General features: G+C 43.7%; 1 long non-coding RNA gene across 1 annotated transcript; it reads left to right on the top strand.

Annotated features, from left to right (window-relative positions):
- Positions 1-1154: 1154 nt before the first annotated feature.
- On the top strand, positions 1155-11523 carry LOC115462564. The gene is made up of 3 exons (XR_003940891.1): positions 1155-1166; positions 3077-3082; positions 11407-11523. It is a non-coding gene; the product is annotated as an uncharacterized LOC115462564 (long non-coding RNA).
- Positions 11524-14938: the final 3415 nt, after the last annotated feature.

Raw genomic sequence — 14938 nt, forward strand, 5'->3', positions numbered from 1 at the left:
AATTTTGAGGGCAAGTCCATGACTCACGGTCTAATTTATTGGGGTCCTCACGCGAGTGTGAGAATCACAGAAAAAGTGTGGTGATCTGATATCAGTCAAATTATTTATATTTATTTATTTATTAGGATTTATTTACCACCTTTTTGAAGGTATTCACTCAAGGCAGTGTACAGCAAGAATAAGTCAAACATAAGCAATAGACAAATTGTATTTAATATTCTAATCCTTTCTGTTTTAGATGTGTCTCTAAGAGTGCTGAGTAGCACAATGCAAGTTTGGTAACAAGGTATAACATTATTGAAAAATTATGTTTATCTGTTGCTTTGAAATGGAATTTGCTTTTCATGAAAATCTTTATCTGAAATTCTGTATGTGTTGTGGTAAAGTGTGAAGATACAGAACAAAAAGCTGTGATTTTGTGAATATGTGTGAAAGTGATATTATGTTTTATGTCAAGCAAGGTACCTTCAGGGCTCATGGTGCTAGATTTGTATTTCAACAAAGCCTCTCCATACAGACTATTCTAAGAATCAATCTTTACTCTGAAACCTCATCAAGCTAAATCATTTGGCATATGGTCCATTTTCTTCCCTGCTGCATCCATGATGCACAGCTACTCTAGTAGATGGGGCTTCTGATCCTTTTCTGCACCCCTCTTGAGAGCTCCTTTAATCCCTCCTGGAATTTAGGTTTCCCTGGAGCAAGTTTATATATTTGATACATTGACCTTTGTCTATTTCAGCAAGGCACCTTACAAATGAATTCCTTTCACATTAAAATCATTGGTAACACAAAAGGAAAATGACAGGTTGCAGTGGAGATAACAAGGGTTAACATTGAAAAACAATGTGAATGAATAAAATTTCAACACAACCTGTGAACAAATAACTTTGGGGGGAGGGGAGGGGGATTACACAAAGGACTGCTCCTATAAATCAATTCTGTAGAAAACGATCAGACTCTGCCAGCAGTATTATAGGTGTCCTTGGTACATCCTGGTGTGTTTATTTCCATGATTGATCTCTCTTCTCAGACTCTTCTGATCAAACATCAGATTTGTAGATCAAATTCTGGGGTCTTTTCTTTGTTTTGGAGATATAACCCCCCCCCCCCCCCCCCCAATTTAGGCAAAACTCTCCACTTCAGGTAGCACCACAGAACCAAGAGTTACAGGGCTACTGACCTATCATAGTGTCTACTGAACCATCATAGGGTCTACCAGTGTGCACCACCTGCAAACCACTGCAGGCAGGAAGACAGGAGGAGACTGACTTCCTGTCTTTTCAAGTTCCAGCACATCAACTCCTGGAAACATCTCTTGGGGCACTATATATGAACACCCAGGATTGATCCATCGAGGTCCTCCTATGGGGGGATCCTTAGCACATGATTCAACACATTCACTACACTTTTCCATTTTCAATATGTCTACTGAGGGAAGGAGCACACACCTGGTAAGAGTCCATGGCCCCTTTGCTTTCTGTAGTATTGTTAGATATCAGCAATAAAGTTTAAAGGCGAGCCCCTGTCACAAGCTTTCTTTCAATTTCCCCTCAGTCCATCAGTGTATCTTATGATAAAAATATGAATTCAAAATATTTTCCTTGTGGGTATAAAAATAAGGGTACTGTTACCTACTGTTCAAAGGGCTAATTATTGAGACTTAGAAGTGATTGTAATAATATTTTACTTCCATGTGCAATGTAGGTATAATTACTCCTCCAGAGATGCCAGTTACTGAAATGAATGAGGCAAGATGTGATTAGGTAATCTGCAATTATTGTGTTGCTGCAGCATTCTGTCACCTGTCTTTTCTTTCTGACTCTGGCTTCTGCCCTTCTCAGTTCCTTTAAGTTCATTAGGGTTCAGTTTACACACATTCCTTTTCTTCAAGGACAAGCAGGCCACACTATTCCCACATGTAGGTGATGTCATTAGACGGAACGTTGAATCGCTAGCACGAGAGAAAGTTCTAGCAGCATCCCACCGTGCATGCACTGGTGCCTTCCCACCCAAGCACGGGTCCCTCAGTCTCTTTTTTTCAATGGAGCTGAGAGGACGTGTTCATGTAGTCTTCTCCTCATGCTGCGCTTTTCAAAAAAAATTTTTTTGCTATTGTGAGTGCCTTCCACTGCAGGTAATTATCTTAATTTTTAATTTATTTTTCCAGTTTTCCCTGCCTCATATTTTTTTCTCTAGTTTTTCAGCTTTTTTTCTGTTTCCTTTATTTTTCACGAGTGGCTGCATGGTTAGGCAGTTAGGCCACAAGAAGGTTCCCAGTGACTTCAAGTGGTGTGCTAAATGTCGCCGTGTTATTTCACTCATCAACCCGCACAGCTGGTGTATTGGGTGCCTTGGGCCAGATCATGATCCCTCTGTTTATGATTTTTGTCTTAATGTGCAGGCTAGGACACAGAGAGTGTGATTGTCTGAGCAGGAGAAGCTTTGTGGCTCTTCGAAGGACGGACCATCGTCTTCGGGACCGGCTGCAACACCGGTAGGGAGTGCACCTGCATCGAGTGGGTCTCCACTTGCCTCGGCACTGGGCGCTGTTAGCAGGCCCCAGGACCGGTTAAGATTGGACCCATCAGGGAGACGCTCGGATTTGGCAGCATCTTCATCGGCACTGGGGGATCGAGGCTGTATGCATTGGGGGAAGCCCAAGAAGCGTAAGCATTGGTCCACCTCGACGCATGGTGCTAGGAGCACCGGGGCATCATAATCTCTGATACCCAAGAAGCACTGGCATCGGGAGGAGTGCTCCCCCTCCTTGGAAGAGGTGCCACTGCACCAGTCATCAAGCAGCCAGGTACCCATCACAGGTTTGGCACCGATGACTTCACAGGCTACCTCACCCTGGCTCCCATGCCCTTGGCCAATGCCCGCCCTTGATGAGCGGTTCCAGAACATGCTCCAAGAGGAGTTGGCGCAGTTGCTGCAGGTAGCTCCCGCTTTGACATCGAGGGTGCTTGCTCCCTCAGTGGAACAGCCCCAGGCCCTCTCTGAGGCTCCACTGATGCTGATGCCCAGAATATCGACACCGGTACCTCGCCAGGTGTTGGAGCCGAGGCCTGAGCAAGCAGTACCCCTCTGACACTGAGAGAGGAAGCTTCCCCATAGTCAGAGAAGGGCTGCACCTCGACACTCTTCAGAACGTGGACGTCATTCCACTTGATCAAGGCCAGTTCAGACTCAGTCTCCTGATTCTCAAGAGAAAGAGGAGACTGACTGGAACCGCTCATGGGTATCAGACGAAGATCCACATTACTTCTTGGAGGAGTCATCATATCCCATTTGATCCCTCGCCTCATCAAGAGAGATGAAAATCTCCTCCAGAGGCGCTCTCTTTTACTGGTTTTGCCAGAGAGATGGCTGCGGCCATCCCATTTAAGTTGGAGACGGAGGAGGAGCCCAGGGCAGAGACATTATTTGTTTTGGGCTATAAGTCTCCTCCTAAGGAAGGGATTACTGTGCTACTGCACCCTATCCTTAAGGATGTACTTATGAGGAACTGGGAAGCTCCCCTCTCAGTGCAGGTAGCACCCAAGAAAGTAGATATGTAATATCGTATCCATAAGACTCCCAGATTTGAGAGGGCCCAGTTGCCTCACCCCTCTTTGGTAGTTGAATCTACTCTCAAACGAGCTAAGAGCTCTCGGTCTCATGCCTTTGGCTCCCCCAGGGTGAGAGGCTAGAACCTTAGATTCATTTGGGAAGAAAACGTTTCAGACCTCGATTCTCATTGCCCGCATCCAGTCCTACCAGCTCTACACAAGCCTTTACTTGGAGTCTGTAGTTAATAGTACACTTAATGTGGCAGGTTCTCTCCCTGTGGAGCAGACTGCCGAGCTTCGCCAGTTGGCCAGTAAGCAGATGTTGGCATTATTTGACGAGGGGTGCTTGCAACACTTTTGATATTGCGTCGAGATTCTAGAATGGGTGTGGGGATTTGCAGACTCTCATGGTTGCATGTCTCTGGCCTGGATCAGTCTGTTCAGGAGAGGTTGATGGATGTGTCCTGCCAAAGGGAAAACTTATTTGGAGAGAAAATGGATGAGGTCACTGACCTCACTGAAATGCCCACTGATACTATCCACACTCTCTCTCAGCATCCTCCATCTGCATCTTCTTCAACAAGAAGATTTTTGACTGGGCAGAGTCACAGGCGTAGGTCTACTCAGGTGACTCAAGGCCCCCTTCCCAGGTCTTGTCAGCTCATCTCCAGAAATTCCAGCCAGCTCTCCAGTCAGAGCAGGGCATAGGCTTTTGACTAGCTCCAGTAGAGCATAGCCACGCAAAAAGTATCATTCCAGACGACCTTCTGGTAAGAGGGAGACTCACTTTTTACCACCACAGATGGCCCATTATCTTTTCATCACTCATCTCAACAACAAGGTCCCTCAGTTCTGCTGCAGGCTCAGATCACACAGCAGTCTAGGGTCAGATGCTTTTCTCCTACGTTGGGGAAGAGGACTTTTGTATGCATATCCTACTATACCTTTGATAGAGAAGACCTTGCTGAAACTCAGGCAAGACCAAGGCACCATGATGCTAATTACTTCACATATGGTTCCCTCTTCTGGAGTTGTCTTTAGAAGATCTGTTGAGGTTGGACTGTTTTCCAGCTCTCATCACGCAGAACGAGGGGTCCCTTCTGCATCCCAACCTCCAGTCTCTGGCCCTTATAGCTTGGATGTTGAGCGCATAGAACTTGAATCCCTCGGATTGCCTTAGGGTGTCACCCATGTCTTGCGGGTTTCCAGGAAAGACTCCACTAAGAGGTATTACTCTTTAATGGAGAAGGTTTGCAATCTGGTGTGAGGGCAATGCCTTAGATCCCTTCTCTTGCCTTACAGGAAAACTGCTTGAGTATGTCCTGTACCTCTCTGAGTCTAGTTTGAAAACCAACTCTCTAAGGATTCAACTTAGTTCAATTGGTGCTTATCAGTGTGTAGGAGGTGAGTCCATCTCTGTGCATCCTTTAGTTGTTTGCTTCATGAGAGGTTTGCTGTTGACAAAGCCCCCTACCAAACTTCCAATTGTGTCATAGGATCTCAAAATAGTTCTCACCCAGCTGATGAAAGCTCCTTTTCAGCATCTGGATACCTACCATCTAACGTTTCTGACCTGGAAAGTTGATTTTCTGGTGGTGGTCACTTCAGCTCACAGAGTCACTGAGTGCCAAGCTCTAGTAGCTCACCCACCATATATTAAATGTCATCACAACAGAGTAGTCCTCCACATGCACCCCAAATTCCTTCCTAAGGTTGTGTTGGAGTTCCATCTTAACCAGTCAATTGTTCTTTCAGGAGGTTTCCCCAGATATCATGCCCATCCTAGCAAAAGCGTACTCCATACTTTAGACTGCAAGCGAGCCTTAGCCTTCTATCTGGAGTGGACTAAAGCCCATAGACAGTCACCCAGCTTTTCTTTTCTTTTGACCAAACGGCCATCAGCAAACGCACACTTTCAAATTGGATAGCAGACTGCATCGCCTTTGCTTATGCCCAGGCTGGGCTGACTCTTGAGGGACATTTCACAACTCAAGCCATGGCTGCATCGGTAGTCCACTTGAAATCAGTCTCCATAGAAGTTTGATTGGCATCATCTATTTTGTCACCTTCGCTGTGCCCTTCTCTTGGATTTTCCATTGTGGAGGTCTGCTTTCTTCTGTGTTTGGCGTGACAGTCAGTTTGGACAGGCAGTTCTGCAGAATTTGTCCGGTGTCTAGAATTCAACTCCACCCTCCTAGGCCCTGTTTTACTCTGTTCCAGGCTGCACCTACACAGCTAGTATGTATATAGTTTCAGTTTGATCGAAGTTTTAGTCTTAACGTTTTGAGACTCCATTATCCTAGCTTTCTTGTTTTTTCGGTGAGTCTGGTAGCTAGGGATTCCCCCATTTGGCCTGCTTGTCCTCGGAAAAAGCAAAAATACTTACTTGTAGCTGGTGTTCTCTGAGGACAGCAGGCTGCTTACCCATGCTTGAGTGTCGGGTGGGAACTCACCAGCGGATGCGCTGTGGGACGCTGCTAGAACTTTCTCTAGTGCTAATGATTCAGCGCCTGTACTGGGGCTCCGTCACATGACATCACCCACATGTGAGAATAAGCGGTCTGCTGTCTTTGAAGAACACCAGGTACAGCTAAGTATCTTTGCTTTATGGCCAGAAGATGATGAATGGAAGGGAGACCTTTTTGTGGGTTTGAACCATCTTAGGAACAGATGATCAGTCAAAAAAAAAATTAATAAGGACTCCAAAATACATTCAGGCCATTTGAGTGTAGGAGCAACTGTAGTCATGTGGCTAATGCCTTCATTGTTACTCATCAGGTCTACACCAGAATAGATTCACAGTGAAGACATTTTTACATTTACTTTTCTTTTCATGCTACCTGGAATATTAATATTAATAACATGTTGAGAATTCATTGTATTGTTTGGGCCATCCTGACTTAGGGATCCTTTTACTAAGCTGCTGTAAAAATAGGCCTTAGTTCACCCTTATGTGGGTCTTTCCCATGCGCTAAAGCCATTTTTACTCTGGCTATAAAAGCCCTAATTTTCCATATTTTTAATAGCCATATACTAATATTCACAAGGGCATGTGGTGGGGGGGAAGGAATAAAAACAACCCCCTGAAAATGTCAATCAAAATGAAAAATGATAGGCTATACAGAGTGATAACTCTCAAATAGTTGTTCAAAACTTCACTCCTAAGCATTGCTCAATATATAAATATAAATTAAGAACAGAAGGTGGACATCATATTACACCAAACAATGGGCTGAATAGGTAAAATAACCTCTTATAGCTCATGCTGTTTCAGGTCAACGACCTTCTCCATGGTTTTAATGATTTGTACTACCCCTGGTATCTAAAACTCCACTACAGCAAAATGCTCAAACTGCAAAATAAAACACGATAATGATCATAACATAAGCACTTAGCTTATCTTCTCCAAACAAAATCTAGTGTTGGAAAACCAAGCCCATTAGCATGCAGCCATTTTAAAAAATTTACGTGTAAGCACTTATCGCCACCTATTTTGTAGGTTGTAAGGACTCCTGCATTATTCGTGTACCAACGAGTTAGTGCGTGTCAATATAGATGCACTAACTGGTTAACGCAGGAACACCCACTCTCTGTCCCTGACACGCCTCTCAAAAAAAAAAAATTTTTTTGGTTGAGGGTAGGCTGGTTGTTTGATTGAAGAAGGGAAAGCGAACTGGTTTATTAGTCAACTGATTTGGGGACAGCTGGCTGCTGACTGGTTGGGAATTGGGGAGAACAGACTGGATTGTTGGGGGTAAATGGTTGCCTGGCAAGAGAGACTGGTGAAGATCACCTGAGCAAGCAGTGTGTGTATTGTGGGAGAGAGTAGAGGGGAAGAATGTGGAGATGAGTCTCTGTTGCCATATGGTTAGAACTGCTGGTTTTTGTGAATTTTAATTTAGCAATCCGTGAAGCCTGAGAGAAGTTCTGACCTGCCAGCAGCACTGATTTCTTGAAACTGCTGTCATTTTGGCAAGAACAACAAACATCGCTGTGTTACCACAAGGATTGGCAGCCACAAGAATTTGGCACTGCATGCAGCTTGGAATTTTCCTCAGGCACCACAAATTGATAAATTGAGATCCTTAAAAATTAGGACCTTTAGTTTTTGTGTATTATTCCAGTACTGGGTGAACTGTGCACTAAATCCTTAAAAAACAAAAAAAAAACCTCCATGTTTTATAAGTTACAACTAACATTTTTTTCTGTATTATAGTTTAGTTCATTATTGCTCAGAGATAGTAATTGTATTGTTTACTTGGATAAATAAGAGTTGCAGAATTTTCAGATAATGTATGAAGAATTGTTTTTTGTTTTTTTTAATGCAAAATTCCCCCATGAGTAAACTTTTTGTATTCTCTGAAACATATATAGAAACAGAACTAAAAGGCCCTTTTACTAAAGCTTAGCATGCGCTAAATTCTAAGAAGCCCAAAGGTATAAAATGGGCTTCTTAGCATTTAGCTAAGTCAGTTAATGTGTGCTAAGCTTTAGTAAAAGGGGCCCCCTAAATTTTGCTATGAAGTAGAGGTCAGCTTGTCCGTAGAGGTAGTTCATGAAGGATCAAACAGGGATAAAAAAAAAAAAAGAGAGATCAGAGCTTTACAGGATCAATTTTTCCCTCTTCAAAAATAAAGGCTTTCTTCTGTTCCTGAGCTGGATCTCCCAGCAGCTTGCAATATCAGATAAGTCTTGGGTGTATTCTTAACTTTTTCACACTTAAAGACCTTCCTCCACCCCCCCCCCCCCCAATCCCGTCCAATCTCTACCAATACATTTAGGAATCTTCAGGGTATTGACTCTTGCATGCTCTCCACCAGTGTTTCAGCCCTCTTCTCAATCACTATGAGGGGAATAATCAAACGGCGCCAGCGAAATACATGGCCGGCGATGTATTTTGGCAGTGCCGCAAACAGCTGGCCAGACCCATATTTTTGAAAAAGATGGCTGGCCATCTTTTGTTTCGATAATACGGTTCCAGCCAGCCAAATGCCTTGGATTTGGCAGGGGTTTGAGATGGGCGGCTTCGTTTTTTAGCGATAATGGAAAGTTATGTCGGCCATCTCAAACCCCGGCCAAATCCAAGGCATTTGGCCGTGGGAGGAGCCAGCATTTTTAGTGCACTGGCCCCCCTGACATGCCTGGACACCAATGGGCTCCCTAGGGGTCACTGCGGTGGACTTCAGAAAAGCTCCCACATGCATAGCTCCCTTACTTCGGGAGCTGAGCCCCCCAACCCCCCCCCCCCCCAAAACCCACTATCCACAAATGTACTGCACCCACTAAAACTGCTCCAGGGACCTGCATACTGCCTCTAGGACTTATTGCTGCTGTATAACTTTGGCACACCAGTTGACACCTGAAGACTAATCTCTTTGAAAAAGTCTTTATTTGAATAAGCACATTTACTCACAGCTAACGGCAGATCAGAGGTTGTGCCCCACGGGCAAAGAGTCCCCTGGTACTAAGATTAGCAGTAGGTCAGAGCTGGCACAATGGTGTACAATGCCCTCTTTCAGCACCATTCAAGGTAAGAACTACGTTCTCTAACGTGGGTAACACAGGAAAGGGAACTAAAACTGGCTTACAAAAATGGCCACTACCGCATGGACTACAACAGGAAACAAAACAGGGCACACTCTAACCCAGTAAGCAGGGGGAAAGCACCAGGGGAGTAGAGCCTACCAACTACCAATACCTACACCCACCACAATGCATTGCTGATGTGACTCTGCAGTGCAAATAACAGAAAACGTGTCACACTCACCCCAGAGCCACATCACAAGCAGGAAAAGGCTGTCGGAGGACAGAACACATTCTGCTGTCATGGAGGTGGGTACGGCATTTGAGGCTGGCATACAGGCTGGAAAAAAAGTGTTTAAAGTGGGGGTTTTTTGGTGGGAGGAGGTTAGTGACCACTGGGGGAGTAAGGGGAGTTCATCTCCGCTTCCTTCCGGTGGTCATCTGGTCAGTTTGGGCACCTTTTTGAGGCTTGGTCGTGAAAATAAAAGGACCAAGTAAACCTGGCGAAATACTGCTTAACGCCGTATTTGTTTTCCATTATCGGCGAAAGCCGGCTATCTGGTAGCCACGCCTATACCCGCCCATGTCACGCCTTTGCTTCACCACCGACACGCCCCTTTGAACTTTCGCCGGCGAGGTGACGGGAAAGCGGTGATGCTGTCAAAAAAAGCAGCTTTCGATTATACCGATTTCGCGGCTTTTCCGAGATCGCTGGCCATGTCCCGATTTGTGTCGGGAAATGGCCGGCGATCACTTTCGATTATGAGCTGGTATGTTATCCAAGTCTCTCAAAGAGGATGTCTCTTCCTGTAATACTGTTCTCTCCTCAGCTCTGGATACTCGCACTCCTCCCATTCCCAGTTCTGTAAGGCGTACCAAACCCCAGAACTGGCTGGCCTCTAGAATCTGCTACCTATGTTTAGATTGTGAGCCCTCCTGGGACAGAGAAATATCCAGTGTACCTAAATGTAACTCATCTTGAGCTACTACTGAAAAAGGTGTGAGCAAAATCTAAATAAAGAAATAAAATAAATAAATATGTTCCTGTGCCTGATCTGCTGAACGCTTTTGGCTAAAATCCCATGCCCATGCTGAATTCATACATTTCAAATTCTTGCTGACCTCCTTCCAGTTTACTCTTTCACTTGCCAAACAGGACTACTACATCCATTTGACAAACTGTTTTGGTTCAAACCCGCGACATCTCTTTACCACACTGAACTCTCTCCTCAGAGTACCTTCAATCTTCACCCCCCCTTTCACTTTCTCCCCAGACTATGTCTGAGTACTTTCATGACAAGGTTCACAAGATTAACCTTGAGTTCTCAACCAAGCCACCTCCACCTTTCCTTCCCCCAGTCCATTCTATCAAACTTCCTTCAACCCCCGTCTCTTTTTCTTCCTTTTCTGAAATCACTGAAGAGTAAACTGCACATTTTCTTTCTTCCTCCACACTGACTACTTGTTCCTCTGATCCTATTCCCACCCATCTACTCAGCACTATTTCTACCATAGCCTCAATCTTTCATTTTCCACTGCAACTGTTCCTGATGCCTTAAAACATGCCGTGGTTATACCACTCCTCAAAAAACCTTCATTGGACCCTACCTGCCCTTCTAATTATCGCCCCATCTCCTTCCTCCCTATCTTATTCAAGCTGCTTGAACATGTTGTTCACCGCCATTATCTTGACTTTCTTTCATCTCAAGCTATTCTTCATCCACTTCAATCTGGCTTTTTCCCTCTGTATTCAACTGAAACAACCCTTGCTAATGTCTCCAGTGACCTGTTTCTGGCCAGATCCAAAGGACTCTATTCTATCCTCATCCTTCACAATCTATCTGTTGCTTTTCACACTGTTGATCACCACCTTCTCATTGATACACTGTCTTCTCTTGGATTTCAGGGCTCTGCTCTTTCTTGTATTTCTTATTTCTCCCATCACACTTTTAGTGTATGCTCTGGTGGATCCTCCTCCACATTTATCCCACTATCAGTTGGTGTACCTCAGGACTCTGACTTGGGACCTCTTCTTTTCGTTATCTACACTTCTTCCCTTGCTGCTCTGATCTCCTCTCAGGGTTTTCAATATCATCTTTATGCTGATGACTTCCAGATCTACCTCTCCACACCAGAAATTTCAGGAATCCAGGCCCAAGTATCAGCCTGCCTGTCTGACATTGCTGCCTGGATGTCTCACTGTCATCGGAAACTAAACATGGCCAAGACTGAGCTTCTTATCTTTCCTCGTAAACCAACCTCCCCTCTTCCCTCATTCTCTATTTCTGTGGTATAACACTCTCATCTTCCCTGTCTCATCAGCTCATAGCCTCTCTCTTTCTCTGCACATATCTGACTGCTAAAATCTGATATTTCTTTCTGTATAATGTCACCAAAATTCATGCCTTTCTGAGCACACTACCAAAACACTTATCCACCCTCTTACCACCTCAAACTTAGACTACTGCAACTTGCTTCTTACAGGTCTCCCACTAAGCCATATCTCGCCTCTAATCTGTTCAAAATTCTGCTGCACGACTTATATTCTGCCATTGTCGCTACGCTCATATTAACCCGCTCCTCAAGCACTTCATTGGCTCCCTGTTTTCACATACAATTCAAACTTCTCTTATTGACTTACAAGTGCAGTCACTCTGCAGATCCTCAGTACCTCTCTACTCTTATCTCTCCCTGCACTCTTCACCAGGAACTCCGTTTATCGGGTAAATCTCTCTCAGTATTCTTCTCCACTGCCAACTCCAGACTGTTCCTTTTATCTTGCTGTACCATACACCTGGAATAGATTTCCTGAGTCAGTCCATCAAGCTCTAACTTTGCCTGTCTTCAAATCTAGGCTAAAAGTCCACCTGTGATGTTTGTGAGCCCTTTGCCCAGAGGTGGCCATGTGAGAATCACCCAACCACCTCTGGGTAGACCGAGTCACCTCAGAACTAAGAGTACTCCCAAGAACTGGACCGCAAGTTTAGATGAACTGAGGCAGCTTTATTAGTAGCAAAAAACACAAGGCTAAATGGATAGCCAAACGGCACAGAAAGGAAAACAAGCAACCTAGCTATACAGTCTAACCTAGCTGAAGCAAGGCAAACATAAAACATAAAATAAGGTAAAGTAGAACAGCCTAGCTGTATAGGGAAATCAAACATAAGCAGCCTAGCTCCACATCTCAATACTAGCAGAGCAATGCAAACATATGGCATACAGTAGAACACAATACGCTAGGCAATGATAACGAAAGGAGTTTACCAGAGTCAAACAAATTAAGCGGGTAGAAGGATTTGGAATCGTATCAGTGATCCAGCAGGCTGTTGTCTTTGCCTATTAAGGTCAATAATTTCTTGTTAACAGCCAATTATTAATTAATGGCTAATTATCTATTTTTTTTGTGCATGGATCTCAGGATCACTTGCAAATTTGGGTGCCATTTATAGAATCCAGGGGAGAGTAACCATATTGCATCTGATCTCAACTCTTCCAATTAACACTATCAAAACTGAGCAAATTTTCTCTTTTTTCTTCCATTTGTCTTCACAGAGATGTTCAGACTTCTGTATCGAAATTTATGGTTTGAGAATTGCATCTGTTTTGTGATTCTAAGGTATTCTTTCTGGTACCTTGGCTTTAGGCCTAACTGTGGGTCAGGGTTGACTTGTACACTTTATCTTTGAATCATCCCCCTTTTGCATCTAGAATACCCTCTCTTCCTTTGACATTCTTGAGCAATATGTCCCACCTCATCATATTGGAAACAGACCAATTCTTCCCTCTCATTCCATAAAAAAGATCATTTCTGTCCAGATAACAAATTTAGTATGTCTGGGGGTTTTTTTTTTGTTACATTTGTACCCAGTGCTTTCCCACTCATGGCAGGCTCAATGTGGCTTACATGGGGCAATGGAGGGTTAAGTGACTTGCGCAGAGTCACAAGGAGCTGCCTGTGCCTGAAGTGGGAATTGAACTCAGTTCCTCAGGACCAAAGTCCACCACCCTAACCACTAGGCCACTCCTCCTGTTGGCTGAAGGTACCCACCAGTCTGTTGGAAGTGTAATTCTGATACAATTATTTGCCTTATTCCCATTCGTTCTATTATTTTCTTCGGTTTTATAATTGTTGAAGGTAAATGATTCACTTCTGCCACTGCAGCCTCACCAGTGCTTCAGTTCATCTGCTTTGAATAATCCAATTTCTCTTATCCTACATGGGATCCCTTTTTCTACCCAGGAAATGGCTGCATGCAGAATCTCTAGAAAAAACATTCTGAAATTCTCATATACCTGTCTCTTCATTTCTATCCAAAAGATTTTATCGCTCAACCTGATCTTTCAGCATAATTTCCACATCTATTTACTAGCCTTAACAACATAAGCATTGCCATACTGGGACAGACTGTAGGTCCATCAAGACCAGTATCCTGTTTCCAGTAGTAGCCAATCCAGTTCACAAGCTCCTGACAAGATCCCAGAACAGTAAAACAAGACTTTATGCTTATCCTAGAGATAAGCAGTGGATTTTCCCAAGTCCATCTAATAATGGCTTATGGACTTTTAGGAAATTAGCCAAACCTTTTTTAAACCCTGCTAAGCTAACTGCTTTTACCACATTCCCTGGCAATGAATTCCAGAGTTTTAATTACATGTTGAGTGAAGAAATATTTTCTCTGGTATGTTTTTAATTTACTACTTAGCAGCTTCATTGTGTGCCCCCAGTCATAGTATTTTTGGACAGAGTAAACAAGCAATTCACATCTACCCACTACTCCACTCAACAGTATTTTATAAACCTCTATCATATCCTCTCAGCTGTCTGTTCTCCAAGCTTCTCCTGTAGTTTGATATCCAAATGCTTTTACGGGTTGTTTATTGATTTGGTTGTGCCCACAGAGCTTCTGAATTCCCATATTTAAAGGGACTTTGTCTCCATGCATTTGTATTATTGATTAATGGCTAATTATCTAATTTTTTTGTGCACGAATCTCAGGATCACTTGCAAATTTGGGCACCATTCATAGAATCCAGGGGAGAGTGTCCATACCTCATCTGATCTCAACTCTTCCAATTAACGCAATCAAAATTGAGCTAATGCTTATAGAATTTTATTTTTTTTTCCTCCATTTGTCTTCACAGAGATGGTTAGACTTCTGCATCCAAATTTATGGTTTGAGAATGGCATCTGTTTTGTGATTCTGAGGTATTCTTTTTGGTACCTTGGCTTTAGGCTTAACTGGGTCAGGGTTGACTTGTACACTTTACCTTTCAATCATCCCCCTTTTGCATCTAAAAAGAATATTTTCTACTGAGTTGATCACAAAGATGAGTACCTCACTGTATACTTTGCTTAACCTTTCAAGTGATCTTTCATTCTCTGCCTGGTCTTCAGGTGGCACTTTCAGAATGTTCAATGCTGCTTTTGACTGTCTGATGCATTCTTCTATGGACACGTCTTCCATCCTTGTAGAGAATCTAGAAAAATTGGGGATCATGTTGTCTCTTTTATTGTTGGCACATTGTGGCTCATATATATCTACTTCTTCCAGTTGATCTTTGTCTTTCTTCCATTGATTGCATCTGAGTGATAATTTTATGTGTGGAGGAGTGGCCTTACTACTACTACTACTTAACATTTCTAGAGCTCTATTAGGGTTACACAGCGCTGTACAGTTTAACAAAGAAGGACAGTCCCTGCTCGAAGGAGCTTACAATCTAAAGGACGAAATGTCAAGTTGGGGCAGTCAAGATTTCCTGAATAGAGGTGTAGTGGTTAGGTGCCGAAGGCGACATTGAAGAGGTGGGCTTTGAGCAAGGATTTGAAGATGGGCAGGGAGGGGGCCAGGCGTATGGGCTCA

This window comes from Microcaecilia unicolor, chromosome 2 (assembly GCF_901765095.1).
Source record: "Microcaecilia unicolor chromosome 2, aMicUni1.1, whole genome shotgun sequence".
In the NCBI taxonomy this organism is placed as follows: Eukaryota; Metazoa; Chordata; class Amphibia; order Gymnophiona; family Siphonopidae; genus Microcaecilia; species Microcaecilia unicolor.